Source organism: Microcaecilia unicolor, chromosome 2 (assembly GCF_901765095.1).
Source record: "Microcaecilia unicolor chromosome 2, aMicUni1.1, whole genome shotgun sequence".
Taxonomy (NCBI): Eukaryota; Metazoa; Chordata; class Amphibia; order Gymnophiona; family Siphonopidae; genus Microcaecilia; species Microcaecilia unicolor.
Genome location: NC_044032.1, coordinates 307893333 through 307911970, shown reverse-complemented (window position 1 = coordinate 307911970; position 18638 = coordinate 307893333).

Below are 18638 nucleotides of genomic sequence, written 5' to 3'. Positions count from 1 at the left end.
GACGCCCTTTCCAAATTCCTCAGCCGCAAAAAGTACTGACTATGGATGCGTCTCTCCTGGGGTGGGGAGTTCATGTCGATGGGCTTCACACCCAGGGAAGCTGGTCCCTCCAGGAACAAGGTCTACAGATCAGTCTCCTGGAGTTACGAGCGGTCTGGAACGCTACTACTACTACTACTACTATTTAGCATTTCTATAGCGCTACAAGGCATATGCAGCGCTGCACAAACATAGAAGAAAGACAGTCCCTGCTCAAAGAGCTTACAATCTAATAGACAAAAAATAAAGTAAGCAAATCAAATCAATTATTGTGTACAGGAAGGAGGAGGGTAGGTGGAGACAGGTGGTTACAAGTGGTTACGAGTCAAAAGCAATGTTAAAGAGGTGGGCTTTCAGTCTAGATTTAAAGGTGGCCAAGGAAGGGGCAAGACGTAGGGGCTCAGGAAGTTTATTCCAGGCGTAGGATGCAGCGAGACAGAAGGCGCGAAGTCTGGAGTTGGCAGTAGTGGAGAAGGGAACAGATAAGAAGGATTTATCCACGGAGTGGAGTGCACGGGAAGGGGTGTAGGGAAGGACGAGTGTGGAGAGATACTGGGCAGCAGCAGAGTGAGTACATTTATAGGTTAGTAGAAGAAGTTTGAACAGGATGCGAAAATGGATAGGGAGCCAGTGAAGTGACTTGAGGAGAGGGGTAGTATGAGTAAAGTGACCCTGGCGGAAGACGAGACGGGCAGCAGAGCTTTGAACCGATTGGAGAGGGGAGAGGTGACTAAGTGGGAGGCCAGCAAGAAGCAGATTGCAGTAGTCTAAACGAGAGGTGACAAGGGTGTGGATGAGGGTTTTGGTAGAGTGCTCGGAAAGAAAGGGGCGGATTTTACGGATGTTGTAAAGAAAGAAATGACAGGTCTTGGCGGTCTGCTGGATGTGAGCAGAGAAGGAGAGAGAAGAGTCAAAGATGACCCCAAGGTTTCGAGCCGAGGAGACAGGGAGAATGAGAGAGCCATCAACAGAAATAGAAAACGGGGAGAGTGGGGAGGTGGGTTTGGGGGGAAAAATGAGAAGTTCGGTTTTGGTCATGTTTAATTTCAGGTGGCGTTGAGACATCCAGACAGCAATGTCAGACAAGCACGCTGAAACTTTGGTTTGGATGCAAGGTGAGATATCAGGGGTAGAAAGGTAGATTTGGGAGTCATCAGCATAGAGATGGTAGGAAAAGCTATGGGATGAGATTAATGAACCAAGGGAAGAAGTGTAGATAGAAAAGAGGAGGGGACCAAGAACAGAACCCTGAGGTACGCCGACAGGCAGAAGGATAGAAGTAGAAGAGGATCCACCAGAGTGAACACTGAAGGTGCGGAGGGAGAGGTAGGAAGAGAACCAGGAAAGGACAGATCCCTGGAATCCAAGTGAGGACAGGATATCGAGGAGTATGCTGTGATCGACAGTGTCAAAAGCAGCGGAAAGATCAAGAAGAATGAGGATGGAATAGAGACTTCTGGATTTAGCCGGTAATAGGTCATTGGAGACTTTAGTAAGAGCAGTTTCGGTTGAGTGGAGAGGGCGAAAACCAGATTGTAGTGGGTCAAGAATAGCATGTGAAGAGAGAAAATCAAAGCAGCGGTGGTGAACAGCACGCTCAAGTAATTTGGATAGAAAAGGGAGGAGGGAGATGGGTCGGTAATTAGAGGGACAAGTAGGGTCGAGTGAAGGCTTCTTAAGGAGAGGTGTGACCACAGCATGTTTAAAGGCAGTAGGGACAGTTGCAGTGGAAAGTGAGAGGTTGAGAATGTGACAGATAAAAGGAATAAGAGCAGGTGAGATGGCATTAAGAAGGTGGGTGGGAATGGGATCAGAGGAACAGGTGGTACATTTTGAGGAAGAAAGGAGAAGTGTAGTTTCCTCTATAGTAACTTCAGGAAAGGAGGAAATAGAATGAGGGGAAGGAGAGAGAGGGGAACGGACTAGTGGAGGGAGAGGTGGCGAGGTAGAGAATTCAAGGTTTATCTTTTGAACCTTGTCGTGAAAGAATTCAGCAAGGGTCTGAGGAGATAATGAAGGGGGAGTTGGGGGAGAGGGCACCTTGAGGAGAGAGTTCAATGTGGTGAAGAGAAGTCGAGGGTTCGAGCCAAGAGAGTTGGTCAGTTGGATATAATAATTTTGTTTGGCACGTAAAAGAGCAGATTGGAAGGAGGTCAGCATGAACTTAAAGTGTATGAAATCAGCAAGGACCCGAGATTTCCGCCAGAGGCGTTCGGCGGAGCGGGTACAGGAACGTAGGTAGCGGATATTAGAAGTCAGCCAAGGTTGGGGTTTTGTGCACCTTATAGGGCGGGTCATCAAAGGTGCAAGAGTGTCTAAGGCAGAGGATAGAGTATTGTTGTAAGAAGAAACAGCCTCGTTGACAGACGTGGATGGTGCCACTGTAGAGAGGAGGTTTGAAACATGGGAGGATAGAGATGAAGGGTCAATATCGTGAAGATTCCTAGATAAATTAGATATAATAGGACGGGACTGGGAGGGAGGAGATTTAAGTGTGAAAGTTATAAGATGGTGATCAGAGAGGGGAAGATCAGAGGCAAGGAAACTAGAGGGTGAACAGTTGGAGGAGAAGATGAGATCAAGACAGCTCTGAAGGCTTTCAGATATCGGCTGTCCCACCAAATTATCCAGATTCAGACAGACAACCAGGTTGCCATGTATTATATCAACAAGCAGGGGAGCACCGGATCTCGCCCCCTGTGTCAGGAAGCCGTCAGCATGTGGCTGTGGGCTCGCCGTTACAGCATGTTTCTCCAAGCCACATATCAGGCAGGCGTAAGCAACAGTCTGGCCGACAGGTTGAGCAGGATTATGCAACCTCACAAGTGGTCGCTCAACTCCAGAGTAGTGCGCCGGATCTTCCAAGTGTGGGGCACCCCCTTGGTAGATCTCTTCGCATCTCGAGCCAACCACAAGGTCCTTCAGATCTGTTCCAGACTTCAGGCCCACGGCCGACTGGCATCGGATGCCTTCCTCCTGGATTGGGGGGAAGGCCTGCTGTAATCTTATCCTCCCATACCTCTGGTGGGGAAGACTTTGTTGAAACTCAAGCAAGACCGAGGCACCATGATTCTGATTGCTCCTTTTTGGCCGCGTCAGATCTGGTTCCCTCTTCTTCTGGAGTTGTCCTCCGAAGAACCGTGGTGATTGGAGTGTTTTCCGACCCTCATCACCCAGAACGAAGGGGCGCTTCTGCATCCCAACCTCCAGTCTCTGGCTCTCACGGCCTGGATGTTGAGAGCGTAGACTTTGCCTCTTTGGGTCTGTCGGAGGGTGTCTCCCGTGTCTTGCTTGCTTCCAGGAAAGATTCCACTAAGAGGAGTTACTTCTTTTTATGGAGGAGGTTTGCCGTCTGGTGTGACAGCAAGGCCTTAGATCCTCGCTCTTGTCCTACACAGACCCTGCTTGACTACCTTCTGCACTTGTCTGAGTCTGGTCTCAAGACCAACTCTGTAAGGGTTCACCTTAGCGCAATCAGTGCATACCATTACCATGTGGAAGGTAAGCTGATCTCGGGACAGCCTTTAGTTGTTCGCTTTATGAGAGGTTTGCTTTTGTCAAAGCCCCCCATCAAACCTCCTACAGTGTCATGGGATCTCAATGTCGTTCTCACCCAGCTGATGAAACCTCCTTTTGAGCCACTGTACTCCTGCCATCTGAAGTACTTGACCTGGAAGGTCATTTTCTTGGTGGCAGAAACTTCAGATCGTAGAGTCAGTGAGCTTCAGGCCCTGGTAGCCCATGCTGCTTACACCAAATTTCATCATAATAGAGTAGTCCTCCGCACTCACCCTAAGTTTTTGCCGAAGGTGGTGTCGGAGTTCCATCTGAACCAGTCAATTGTCTTGCCAACATTCTTTCCCCGTCCGCATTCCTGCCCTGCTGAACGTCAGCTGCACACATTGGACTGCAAAAGAGCATTGGCCTTCTATCTGGAGCAGGACACAGCCCAACAGACATTCCGCCCAAATGTTTGTTTCTTTTGATCCCAACAGGAGGGGAGTGGCTGTGGGGAAACGCACCTTATCAAATTGGCTAGCAGACTGCATTTCCTTCACTTACGCCCAGGCTGGGCTGGCTCTTGAGGGTCATGTCACGGCTCACAATGTAAGAGCCATGGCAGCGTCAGTGGCCCATTTGAAGTCAACCACTATTGAAGAGATCTGCAAGGCTGCGACGTGGTCATCTGTCCACACATTCACATCTCATTACTGCCTGCAGCAGGATACCCGATGCGACAGTCGTTTCGGGCAGTCGGTGCTTCAGAATCTGTTTGGGGTTTAGAATCCAACTCCACCACCCTAGGCCCATTTTTTATTCTGTTCCAGGCTACACTCTCAGTTAGTTGGATAAGTTGTTAGGTCAATCTCAGTTATGTCCTCGCCGTTGTGAGGCCCAATTGACCATGTTTGTTGTTTTGAATGAGCCTGGGGGCTAGGGATACCCCATCAGTGAGAACAAGCAGCCTGCTTGTCCTCGGAGAAAGCGAATGCTACATACCTGTAGAAGGTATTCTCCGAGGACAGCAGGCTGATTGTTCTCACGAACCCGCCCACCTCCCCTTTGGAGTTGTGTCTTCCCTTTTCTTTGTCTTGCTACATACGGGACTAATGAACACGAGCCGGTTCGGGCGGGAAGATGGTCGCGCATGCGCTGTGCGCATGGGCGCGCGAGGGCTAGCAAACGTCTTTACTAGTGAAGATTCCGATTGGAGGGGGTGCCGTGGACGTCACCCATCAGTGAGAACAATCAGCCTGCTGTCCTCGGAGAATACCTTCTACAGGTATGTAGCATTCGCTTTATAATACGAAAATAAGTGAGACGTATTCCATATTCTTATACCCTGAAATAAAAAAGAACATTCCAATATGATTTTTGAGTCATCCCTCTGGCTGAGGAAAAATCATGCAAAGTTTTCAAACTTCTCAAGCCAGATCTATTTTTTTATGAATAATCGAAAAAAAAAAAAAAATTATAAATCAGGATTTAAACTTGAGTGGAGACAATTAGAGAGATGGAACATATAAACATGAAATCCTATATCTCCTCCCAGAAGCCCTCCTCTTACTCTCCAGTAGATCTTTCCCAGAGCTCTATATACTAAGGGGTCCACTATTAAAAAGATTCTACTAGAGTTGGATAAAGGTGGGCAGCTAATCTTTTGCCCCCCAAAAGGAACAGAAACTTATCAAACTGCAAGGGCTGGTGTAGTAAGTCTGGGCATATTTCACCCCTCCGAAGGGACACCACCTTGTAGTGGTGGGTGGGCTTCCGTGTTTCAATGACTCAGAGGGCTATGCTGAAGGGTTACCCATATCAGACAGGCCTCTGAGGAGAAACCAGACAAAGAGTGTCCCAACTAGGGAGAGTGGAAAGATGTCTACCTGAAGCTCGTTCGCTCAACGGCCCAGCTGACCTCTGAAGTTCTGCCAAGAAAAAAAAATAATGTTCAATGGACTTTTCCCTCAGGAATCTGTCCAAACCCCCTTTAAATTCCGTAAGGCCAGCTGCTGTCACTACATTCTCCGGCAACGAGTTCCAGAGTCTAACTACACGCTGAGTAAAGAAAAACTTTCTCCTATTTGTTTTAAATCTACGATATTCTAGCTTCATCTTGTGTCCCCTGGTTTTGTTGTGGTTTGAAAGTGTAAATAATCGCTTCACATCTGTCCGCTCTACTCTGCTCATTATCTTGTAGACTTCTATCATATCACCCCTCAGCCGCCTTTTCTCCAAGCTGAAGAGCCGTAACCTTCTCAGCCTTTCCTCATAGGGAAGTCGTTCTATTCCCTTTATCATCTTCGTTGCCCTTCTCTGCACCTTTTCTAATTCCTTTATATCTTTTTTGAGATGCGGCGACCAGAATTGGACACAATACTCGAGGTGCGGTCGCACCGTGGAGCGATACAACGGCATTCTAACATCCTCGTGTTTGTTTTCCATTGCTTTCCTAATAATACTCAACATTCTGTGCGCTTTCTTAGCCGCCGCAGCACACTGGGCAGATGTTTTTAACGTCTTATCAACGATTACTCCCAGATCCCTTTCTAGGTCCTTAACTCCTAACGCGGAACCTTGCATGACATAGCTGTAATTCGGGTTCCTCTTACCCACATGCATCACTTTGCACTTGTCAACATTGAACTTCATCTGCCACTTGCACGGCCAATCCCCCGTCTCGCGAGGTCCTCCTGTAATCTTTCACACTCCTCCTGCGACTTGACGACCCTGAATAATTTTGTGTCATCTGCGAATTTAATTACCTCACTTGTTACTCCCATCTCTAGGTCATTTATAAATATGTTAAAAAGCAGCGGTCCCAACACAGACCCCTACGGGTCCCCACTAACTACCCTTCTCCACTGAGAATACTGACCATTCAACCCTACTCTTTGCTTCTTATCTTTCAACCAGCTCTTAATCCATAGATTAATACCCTACCTCCGATCCCATGACTCTCCAGTTTCCCCAGGAGTCTTTCATGAGGCACTTTGTCAAACGCCTTTTGAAAATCCAGATACACAATATCCACCTGCTCCCCATTGTCCAAATGTTTGTTCACCCCCTCAAAAAAATTCAGTAGATTGGTGAGGCAAGACTTCCCTTCACTAAATCCGTGCTGACTTTGTCTCATGAGCCCATGTTTTTGTACGTGCTCTGTAATTTTATTCTTGATAATAGCCTCTACCATTTTGCCCGGTACCGACGTCAGACTCACCGGTCTATAATTTCCTGGATCTCCTCTGGAACCTTTTTTAAAAATCGGCATAACATTGGCTACACTCCAGTCTTCCAGTACCACATTTGATTTTAGGGATAGATTGCATATTACTAACAGTAGCTCTACAAGTTCATTTTTCAGTTCTATTAATACTCTGGGATGAATACCATCAGGTCCCGGTGATTTACTACTCTTCAGTTTGCAGAACTGGCCCATTACATCCTCCAAGTTTACAGAGAATTTGTTTAGTTTCTCCGACTCGCCTGCTTCAAATATACTTTCCAGCACCTGGGTCCCTCCCAAATCCTCCTCGGTAAAGACCGAAGCAAAGAATTAATTTAATTTCTCCGCTACGGCTCAGTCATCCCCGATCACCCCTTTAACACCATTTTCGTCCAGCGGCCCAACTGATTCTTTAGCTGGCTTCCTGCTTTTAATGTATCTAAAAAATTTTTTACTATGTATCTTCGCTTCTAATGCTAACTTTTTTTCAATGTCCTTTTTTGCCCTCCTTATCACCGCTTTGCATTTGGCTTGGCATTCCTTATGGAGAAGCTACTGCTTGTCCTGGGATTGGTAGCATGAAATGTTGTCACTATTTGGGTTTCTACCAGGTACTTGTGACCTGACTTGGTTATTTTTGGAAACAAGTTACTGGGCTAGATGAACCATTGATCTGACCAGTATAGTTATTCTTATGTTCTTATTTTCTTATTTTCTTTTATTCATATGAGTGACATTGCAGAAGGGTTAAGGGGAAAAGTTTGCCTTTTTGCAGATGACATGAAGATAGCCAATAAAGTTGATACTCTGGAGGGATCTGCAAACATTGGAAGAATGGTCAAGGGTCTGGCAGTTAATATTTAATGTGAATACGTGCAAAGTGATGCACTTGGAGTGCAGAAATCCAAAAGAGATGTACCAGATAGAACGAGAGAAACGGGTAAACTTGGCTCAGGAGAGGGACCTTGGGGTGATGGTGTCAGAGGATCTCAAGATGACAAAACAATGCAATAAGGTGGTGGACACAGACAGAAGGATGCTAGGCTGCACAGAGAGGGGTATAACCAGCAGAAGAAAGGAGGTGTTGATGTCCCTGTACAAGTTGTTTGTGAGGCCACTTGGAGCATTGTGTTCAGTTTTGGAGGCCATATCTTGCTAATGATGTATGAAGACTTGAAGCAGTTAAAAAAAAAGCAACAAATGGTATGTGCTTTGCGTAGCAAGACGTATGAGGAGAGACTTGAAAACCTGAACACGTAAGAGGATAATCTCAACTAATCTTTCCTGTAAAGTGCTGCCAAAAATGAGCACTTTTACAAAACCTATATGCACCCCGGTGCAGCTGAAATTCTGCCATTGATCTCAGAGATCATAGATGTGCATTCCCTTTCCAAAATGGGGAATACATGTTTATTTTTCGGTTCCTCCTTATTCCCACCCAAACCATGCATAAACGTCTCCACTTTCTGAAACTGTGTTTTCAAAATTTATTCAGTATACATGTGTAAATGATGGTATTACCCATGTAAATGATAAATAGGACTTCTAAAATAAAGGTCCATATGTGCTGTAAAACCATCATACCAAACAACCCTTTTTAACACCATTTCTACAGTAAAGCCTGGTGGTATAGGATTACTTGATGGATAGGCTTTGCAATAGTAAGAACAGGGAGATTTGTATAGATATTGAGAAAGATGGATGACGCAAAGTACTGGAGGAATCTTGTTCCAGTTTGCCACAGATCTGGGAATGGAAAGAATATTCACCTTTCAGCGGGTAATGATCCTAAGCAAAAGCAATAATGGAGTGGGTCAGTGAGAAGAAAGCAAATATCTTTTAGTGTCCCAGTCAAAACCCAGGCCTAAATCCAATAGGGAATCTGTAACATAATAAATGACAGCAGATAAAGACAAGTACAGTCCATCTAGTGTGCCCAAATTGAAAATGCTTGAGCTCTTGTGTTAAGAAGAAATGGCAAAACCTGCACCGTTATTCTGTACAAAGCTGTCAGACATATCTTAAATGACTTATGACTGCTTTGCTGCAAAACAGGCTTCCACCAAGTTTAGGTCAAAGGATTTGAAGACCTAGTAATCAGAACTTCTGGTCTGTTATTCTGAATTACGTCCTGAATATTTCACATTGAAAGTCTAAAGTGTGTTGTAGAGATCAGTGAAAAACACTCCTACTTTGAACTGGATATTTTAGAGATCAGAATTTGAAAATTTGATAAGGGTATGAAGAGATGTTAAAGATATACACCATACTATATTTACTGCAGAAGACTACAGGCATCATTTTGATTTTCATACATTTAAGCAAAATGCTGCTTATGAGTTCCTGCAAAATGAAGGAATGTATGCATACTTGCTAATGTTTCTTTAAAACATGTCTGCAGAGATGTGGAGAAATAATCTAAGGTGCAGCATTTACTGTTGATGTCAGCTAATTATTAATGAATTGAGAGCTTAATGATCCAACATATCCTTTAATTAGGTGTATGCTTCATGTTAAATGACTGGAAAGATGGCATGATGTTTGGAAGTCAGTTATTGTTATTCAGACTTTATTTGCATTAAACAAAATCACAAAAGTAAAAATCAATTATGTTAAATATCTCCAATTTTCTTATAGATATTCAATAAGCTCTACCTTTTAGGAAAAACACTGCTGCAGGAGTATTCTCAACACTATAAGAGCTTATAATGCTGAGCATGACAGCTGAGAAAAATACCTTGAAAAAAATGGTGATAGTCAATCGGATAGAAGATGGGTCTCTTATAACATTGGCAATCCCTTCCTGTCATCCATCTAGTTTTATTTTGGTGGAGTATAAAGGAAATAGAACATTGGTCGGTTCTCTCACATCAAGGTCTATATTCTAAGTTTATTTATCACATAGGGTGGGTAGGGGTCTAATAAAATAATAATAGAACTAAATAATGACCTACTGCTTATAGTGGATAAAAAGTATTCTGGCAACTAGGGCCTGATGTAGTTACTTTGCATTAGGGCTGTGCATTAAGACTCAGTTCAGCATTTTTTTTACATTAGAAGCAACATTTGCATGTGATTTGCATGCCCACTACACTACCCTGCAGTGTTTTAAAGATGATTTCCTGCATTAATCTTTCTTCTTGCATGATTAGCATGAGGAAGTCAAGCATAAAGTTATGTACTGAGCTGTAGCACAACTTACTACATCGACTCCCCAGGCTAGATTTAAATCAAGCCTTAAGGCCTTTTACTTCTCATATGACTTTGGTGATGGAAGCTCAGTGGATGATTAAGGAGTATCCCCCAGATTCTATTTATGGCGAGTAAAATTGCGTGTGCAAATTTGGCAGTGTGGCCAAATTGCAAGCGCAATTTAATTGTTGAACAATTAAATCAGTGCTAATAATTGGCCAATAACAAGCAATTATCAGCACTAATTGGCACTAATTAGAATTTACATGTGCAACTTTGTAAGTCTATTTTGTAAAGTGGTTCTAATGTGCGGATCTCAAAAGGGGCATGGCCATGGGTGGGTCATGGGCATTTCTAGAAATTACACACACTGGTATAGAATATGCCCAATCTGTGCCTAAATTAGGTGTGGGCATTTCCACAGGATTTAGTTGGCATAAATGGTTGTGCCTAAATTTAATCGTGGCCCAGGCACTACACATATTCTATAAACTGTACCTAAAGTTAGGCATGGTTTATAGAATAGTGCTGTGTGGGTTTTTTTTCTAGCACCATATATAGAATTTGGTCCTATGTGTAGTTCCTGGAGGAGAATCTTCCCAAACCTTTTTGTACCTTTCTTATTTTCTTCTACTGACTATATGTGGGCTACTGTATAATAGGCACTCCAAAGCTGCACAGGGAGTGCCCCAATTCCATTATAGAATACTAGCATAAACCTGCATTGGCACACCTAAAATGTATGTCTGACCATTTAAGCTACGTCAATGGCTGGCATAAATAGGAGCATGCACCAAGTAATAGAATTGCTTTTCACATTTTGAAAAAAGCTTTTGGTAAATTGCTGTATTACTTTGGGGCCCTTTTACTAAAAGGCATTAAGGACTAGATTGAGTAAAATGAAACCTGGTATAAATCCTCATGTGTAAATTAGGTGCAGATCCCTGAATTCTCCAATAGCCATTCCCCCTTTTCAGTTGCGTATTAAAAAATGTATGCAGACATCTTTATAGAATAGTGCCTACCATGATGCACATATAAATCCAAATTGTTGCCAATTACAGTAAATAATTAGCACTCAATTATTGGTGTTAATTGTCTCGTTACTCAATAAAATTGCACATGAAAATTGTCGCATGCACAACTTTGAGCGCCATATATGGAATCTGAGGGTAAGCCTTTATCATGAAGTTAGTGTGTGCCAACGGAGTACTGCAAAAACACATTAAGGTCCCTGTTTACTAAGCCACGTTTTAGCGCACACTAACGCTAGAGACACCCATATATTCCTAAGGGCATCACTAGTATTAGCGCTCGCTAAAAATGTTAGTGCACCTTAGTAAACAGGGCCTGAAGGGAAGAAGGGAGGTTTTTCTCTCTGGGGGGATAGAGGGAAAAAAGGAGGCATTCATGCGGGTCCCAATTAATATTCAACAGGACTCACATAAATATCTTCTTCAATATCGGACAGGACCTACATAACTCCTGGAACCAAGAAGCAGTCCAGTCAGCCCTGAATATTCAATGTTGGTGGTTAGACATGACTCAAGATTGAATATCAGGACCTAATTCTGCCCATGGTAGTCAGCAAAGCAGCTTTAGACTTTATTATTGCTAAGGAAGAGATAAAAGTGAATGTTTAGTAGACTAATCTTATGCCCACTGAGAGAGACAGGCTGTTTTGACAATGTTGGAATGGTGTCTTATTGAGTTGTGTTTCTTAATTACTTTGCTTAATTTTGGATCTGACTTCCTTTTATTTTTTGGACAAATATTATATTTGATATTTCCATTATGAAATTATTTCTTCCACTTGTTTTATTGCATTGTAATTAATATTGCTACTAAAAATGTTTAAATATATTTAAAAAGTAAATAAATAATTAACCCCACAATGGTGTCAATATTCAAAGTGATTTAAGCAAGCAGGAAAGGCCTCTGTGGGGCTATCTGCGGATATTCAGCAACACTTAACCAGATACTCCTGGATACTATATATGGCACTCATAATTGTATGTGTAAATTTGGTGTAAATGCCCACACCTAATTTAGGCATGGATTGAACATATTCTATACCAAATTACACATACAGTTTAATAGAGTAATAAGCCAATCAGTGCTAATTGGGCGCTAACAATCAATTACCGGGAAAAAGTGGCAACAATTTGCATTTAAGCACATATCTTTTAATGCTTTATTCTATAAAGATATGCGTATAAATCTCAGTGCACAACTGAAAATGGGGTTATACAATTCGGAGGATCCGTGCTGAATTTAGGTGCAGGGATTTGTACATGGTGTCAGCTCATATGAATCCTCTCACCTAAAGGTTCAGTGCAGATCTTGGGGTATTGTTTATAGAGTAGCGTTCTGTGCCGATTCCTTCACCTGCTATAAGCAGTGCTAAAGTTTGGGACTTGGTGAGTGCATTGGCACGCTCTACAATGTGTTTCTTCTGGACACAGCACCGCACCTCTTTAATGTTTCATGGAGATATGTCATACCTAACTATGCAGTGCTCTTGTGTTCTTTCAATAAAAAGGCTGAAGCTCAGCCTGTTGCCGTAGTCTAATAGCCCAGCAGCCTGAAAAGCAGAAAAACTGGGTTCATGTACCACTGCAGCAGCTGTACAAAACCTTTCCCCATAGTTTTAAACTGAAATTTACCCCCCACCCCCAGGGTTTGTATGGGAGTAAAGGGGGGAGGGGGGAAATGAAAATCGCATGTTTGGCACTTGCTTTGTGCAGATCCGACACTCTTCTTTGTCAGCTTTTTGTGGAATGTTTTTTTGTGGTTATGATATTTTGCATTGTATGATGTTGTGCCAATAAACAATATTCAAAAAAAACCCTGAAATTTTCTCTAGAAATAGGCAATTTTCCCATAGTTTTAAACTGAAACCTTTTCTAGAGGTAGAAACTAAAAAGCCAAAAACTCTTGTTCTAAAAGGCAGCTATTTTCTGTTCCTTGGCTGCTGGAGAGGTAGCTCATCCAGCTACCTCAATTAAGTGTTTATTAAAGTGTGGGGAAGTAGAATACTTGCATAGGTTGCTGAGTCAGCTTCAAAGAGCCTGTTTTAAAAAGGCCCCTTAGATTCAAAACTATATAAAGAGGAAAGGTCCCACTGAATTTTCTTTCTGAGAAGTTCTGAGAGAAGAGGACATTTCTCTGGTAAGTGAATGCTATTTTCCTTTGGGAACTTAAAGATTGGGGTTTAAAGGAGGAATTGTAGGTTAGTGTTAGGCAAAATAAAAATATAAAAAGCAATTTTATCAACTAATCTCCATAGTCTTTTCCACTTAGTTTTAAAAAATTTGTACCACAGCATTAACAGATAGAATCTAGCAGGCACTGCAGGATCTAGTTTAGTCTTCCCACCCCCTAGGACAACTCTTCATTTATAGTCAGTTATAGTAATTAGGGTAACAAGCAAGGAGTACTCTTACAGAGCTTTAAATACATTTCATTACCATCTAAGAAGGAAACACTAAATAAATCATACAATATACTATATAAACTAAAAGACACTTTTATATTGGGCTAATATCCTTAATTCTGTAGCAAGTTTTAAATTATTGAAAAACTCAAAAACACTAAGATGGAGTCAGCAGTCCAGCAGCGAGAGGGCTGCTATGCAGTCTTTTGCATTGAGTGTCACATGTATGATTATCTCCCAGTTGGTAAGATGTCATATGTGTGTGCCCGATGCAAACAGCTCCTAGCTCTCAGAGAACATGTCCATTCTCTTGAGGCTAGAGTAGCAGACTTGGTGGAGCTGAGGGAGACAGAGAGGTACATAGAGGAGACCTACAGGGATGTTGTAGAGAAGTCCCACCCCCAGTCTGGTTGCCCCTGTGCTATGAGGGAGGTCTCCTAGAAGGAGAGCATCACCCTGGTGAAGTAGGAAGTACTCCTGTTATCAGGACCTGCCCACCAGGGGATGTACTATCCTCTCGCACCGAGGATATGTCTCCAAGTGCTGCCCGGGAGGGAAAGTTTAGGACAGCTGTTGTAGCTGGTGATTCGATCATTAGGCATATAGCTAGCTGGGTGGCTGGTGGACGTGAGGATCGACTGGTGACTTGCTCGCCTGGTGCAAAGGTGGCGGACCTCACGCGTCACCTAGATAGGATTTTAGATAGTGCTGGGGAGGAGCACGCTGTCTTGGGACATGTGGGTACCAATGACATTACGTTCCCGCCCGTAACCTCCGTTCACAAGATAAATCCCTCCTCTCAGTACCTCTCAGAGACCACCGCCAACTCCAGGCTCCGCTCATTCTGCCTCGCCTCACCCTATGCTTGGAACAACCTTCCTGAGCCCTTACGCCAAGCCCCCTCCCTGCCCGTCTTCAAGTCTTTGCTTAAAGCCCACCTCTTCAATGCTGCGTTCGGCACCTAACCCTTACCGTTCAGTGAATCCAGACTGCCCCAGTTTGACTGCCCCTATCGGACCGACCGTTCACTTGTCTATTAGATTGTAAGCTCTTTGAGCAGGGACTGTCTCTCTTTGTTAAATTGTACAGCACTGCTCCAAGGTACACATCTCACCATTGTTCCCTTACCTTGTCTGCTGAGCCTCCCAAAACCCACTACCCCCAACTATAAACCACTACCATAGCCCTTACAGGTGCAGGGAGCACCAATATGTGGGTACAATGGGTTTCTGGTGGGTTTTGGAGGGCTCACAGTTTCCTCCACAAGTGTAACAGGTTTGGGGAGGTAGAAGCCTGGGTCCACCTGTCTGCAGTGCACTGCACCACTACTAGACTACTCCAGGGACCTGCATGCTATTCTAATGGACCTGTGTATAATATCTGAGGCTGGCATAGAGTCTGGCAAGTAATATTTTTAATCATATTTTGGGGGGTGGGAGGGGGTTACTGACCACTGGGGGAGTAAGGGGAGGTGATCCCTGATTCCCTCCAGTGGTCATCTGGTCATTTGGGGCACCTTTTTGTGTAGAATGGAGGAGTAGTCTAGTGGTTAGTGCAGTGGACTTTGATCCTGCGGTAGTGGGTTCAATTCCCACTGCAGTTATTCATTATAAAAACAGGTCTAGCTCAAAACATCTAAGTTTTAGTCCTGGACGTTTTTGTTTTGTTCCATTATGACTGAAAAATGTCTAAGTCTTAGGCACGCCCAAGTCCCAACTTGAACACGCTCCTGGCACACCCCCCATGAGATTTAGACACACTTCTGATGGACTTCAGAGAAAAACATCTAAAAAGAGGTTTTGAAAATACTGATTTGGATATTTTTGTGAGAAAAACATCCAAATGCAGACTTATGTCACTTTTTGGATGTTTTTCTCTTTTGAAAATGAGCCTGATAGTCTACTATGGTCCCTATTATAGCCTCGCTATCAGAATATCCTGTCTTCCCTGTTTTGGTGATATCTTTGAAAGATATAAAAATTCAGTAATCTGCTAAGAGCAATAAGAAATGAGAAACTAAAAAACAATTTGCTCTTGAATAGGTTATAAGAATTATCTGAGCTGTATATGAAAATATATCATTATTGGTTTAAATAAGAGGCCTCATTAGCCAAGGGTACCAACTCAGTGGACACACCTGTACAGGCTTCAATCAAGGGCCAGCCACCACCTCCAAAAAACCTACAGTGGAATAACTGAACCAGTCTGTAGTAAAAAAAAAGAGTAGGGCTAATGTAGATTTAATTAACAACAGCCACATATAATATCTAATAAATGGATGTAATGTCATATAACGGAAGAATGAAAAAGTACAATTCAGATGGGGGAAAAAACAGGATTATAAAATATCACATAGCCAAAAAGGTTACAGGAGCTTCCAATCCAGGAGGGAAAAGAAAACCTCATCAAAGAGGCGCCTCAGTGGGTTCCTTAGCAAAAAAAGGTATAATATAAGTATAGTCCTTTCAGGATCCACAAGAATTATTCCATTAAGTCACTCTTTCGACAGTTATAGAATTTGCACTTCTTCAGGAGAGGATATGCAAAAGTAGCGAACATCTTCCACATTGCATTGAAAGATACCTTATTCCAAACCATGTGGTTCCAGTTTCTAGTTTAAAAGCTGCTCTATCTCCTTTTTAAATGCCTATGCCAGCAGCCTGGTCCCACCCTGGTTAAGGAGGAGCCCATCATTCCAGAATAGGCTCCACCTTCCCCAGAATGTTGCCCAGTTCCTAACAAATCTAAAACCCCACTCCCTGCATCATCACCTCATCCATGCATTGAGACTCCGGAGCTCTGCCTGTATCTTGGGCCCTGTGTGTGGAATGGGGAGCATTTTGGAAAATGCTACCCTAGAGGTTCTGGATTTGAGCTTTCTATCTAAGAGCCTAAATTTGGCTTCCAGAATTTCCCTCCCACATTTTCCTATGTCATTGGTACCCAAATGTACCAACACAGCCAGCTCCTCCCCAGCACTATCTAAAATCCTATCTAGGTGACATGTGAGGGGGCAGACTCAAGAAAAATGTCAGGAAGTATTTTTTCATGGAGAGAGTGGTGGATACTTGGAATGCCCTCCCGCGGGAGGTGGTGGAGATGAAAACGGTAACGGAATTCAAACATGCGTGGGATAAACATAAAGGAATCCTGTTCAGAAGGAATAGATCCTTAGAAGCTTAGCTGAGATTGGGTGGCAGAGCCGGTGGTGGGAGGCGGGGCTGGTGGTTGGGAGGCAGGGCTAGTGCTGGGCAGACTTCTACAGTCTGTGCCTTGAAAATGGCAGATACAAATCAAGGTAAGGCTACAAAAAGTAGCACATATGAGTTTATCTTTTTGGGCAGACTGGATGGACCATGCAGGTCATTTTCTGCTGTCATCCACTATGTTACTATGTTAAGTTACCAGGCAGGCAAGTGACCAGGCGATCCTCATGTTCACCAGCTACCCAGATATCTACATGCCTAATAATTGAATTACCAAGTACAACAATTATCACTACTAATTGGCAATAATTGGAATTTACATATGCATCTGTTTAAGCATATTCTAAAAAGAGGCATGTATAAATTCCAAAGTACATAGCTGAAAAGGGGGCATGGTCATGGGAAGCATGTGGCCATGCCAGGGACAATACTTAAATTTTTGCACGTTGCTATAGAATTTGGGGTAGCTGACTTACATTTAAACATGGGTATTTACACTAGGTTTTTAGCAGCATTAATGTCTGCATCTAAATTTAGGTGCATTACCCCAGCCTATGCACTATTTTATAAACCATGCCTTACTGTTGGTGTGGTTTATAGAAAAGCACTACGTGCGTTACTCCAACATGCCTACATTTCAGACACTATTTACTGAATCTGGCTCTATATATGTGAAAATACAGAAGTACATTTAGAATAAAATAGATAAAATATTTCTTCACTGAATATATAATTAAGCTCTGGAATTGCTGCCAGAGAATGCAGTGAAAGCAGTTAGCATAGCAGGGTTTTAAAAGGGTTTACTTAGAAAAGTTCCTGGAAGAAAAGTTCATAAACCATTATCAAACTGGACCTAGGGAAATATCCACTGCTTATTCCTGTGAAAAGTAGCATGAAATCTATTTTATTGTTTTAGGTCCCTGCCAGAACTTGTGACCTGGATTGGCCGCTGTTGAAAACAGGATACTGGGCTTGATGGATCTTTGGTCTGTTCCATTACAACAATGCATGTGTATATATAAGTTTATTTTCTGATCATGTCACTTACTATACAGGTGCTTGTTGCTTATTTTGTGTATGACATAAATAATTTAAAAAGTTCAGTCATTTATGAGAAAATAGATTTTCTTTTCAGTGCAGCACAGGATAAGGAAGTTCTTTCAAGTACTCCACTTCTTTTACTGTGAATACAAATCTTTATAAATTATCTATACGATGCAGCTACATGAAAAAATATACCACTGGGTGAGAACTCAGAAGCAATATTTCCACTTTGACAGACTGATTTTGTTAATCCTAAAATACAATACAACTTACGTATATTTATAAATCTAAAATTCACAAAGGTTCAGCAATTTCTCTTCTGGAGAGCAGAGTTTAAGCGTCATTTATTCATTAGCTTGAAATCAATATTGCTTAGCATTTTGATCAATATTTCAAAACATTCTAAGAATATAATATCACTTTCTGTTGTATCCTTAATCCTAGCTATTTGAATATTGAGGAGTCATTCACTTTGATGCCCTTAAGTCATCTCAGCTGTAAAAGGAAATATAAAGCATGTGTAGTATAGAGCATAAGGTCAGCACTTTTTCTCTGATTGTTTGTTTTATATACTGTGAGGTACGCACTAACAAAAACCATTATCTTTAGTTGTATGCCAACACTTTTACCCCCTGACTCTATAAAGATCACAAAAAGTGTGCATGCAAATTTAGGTGTATTTTTCCGATTTATGCACATAATTTAAATGAAGAATGAGCCAATTAGTGCCAATAGTGCTTCTTAACAAGCAATTATTGTCACTAATTAGATTTTATTGGGACCAATGTGCATAAAGATAGGCACGGGATCCACACATAAAATTTGTATGCGTTCCAGAAAAGGTTGCATGGAAATTGGAGGGTCATGGGCATTTTGGGGTAGAATGGAGGCATAGTTTCGAGTTACTCCCACAATTACAGAATAATGGCGCTCTGCATGTAAATTTAGGCATGGGCATTTGTACCACATTTTCGTTGGTACAAATGGGCATGCCTAA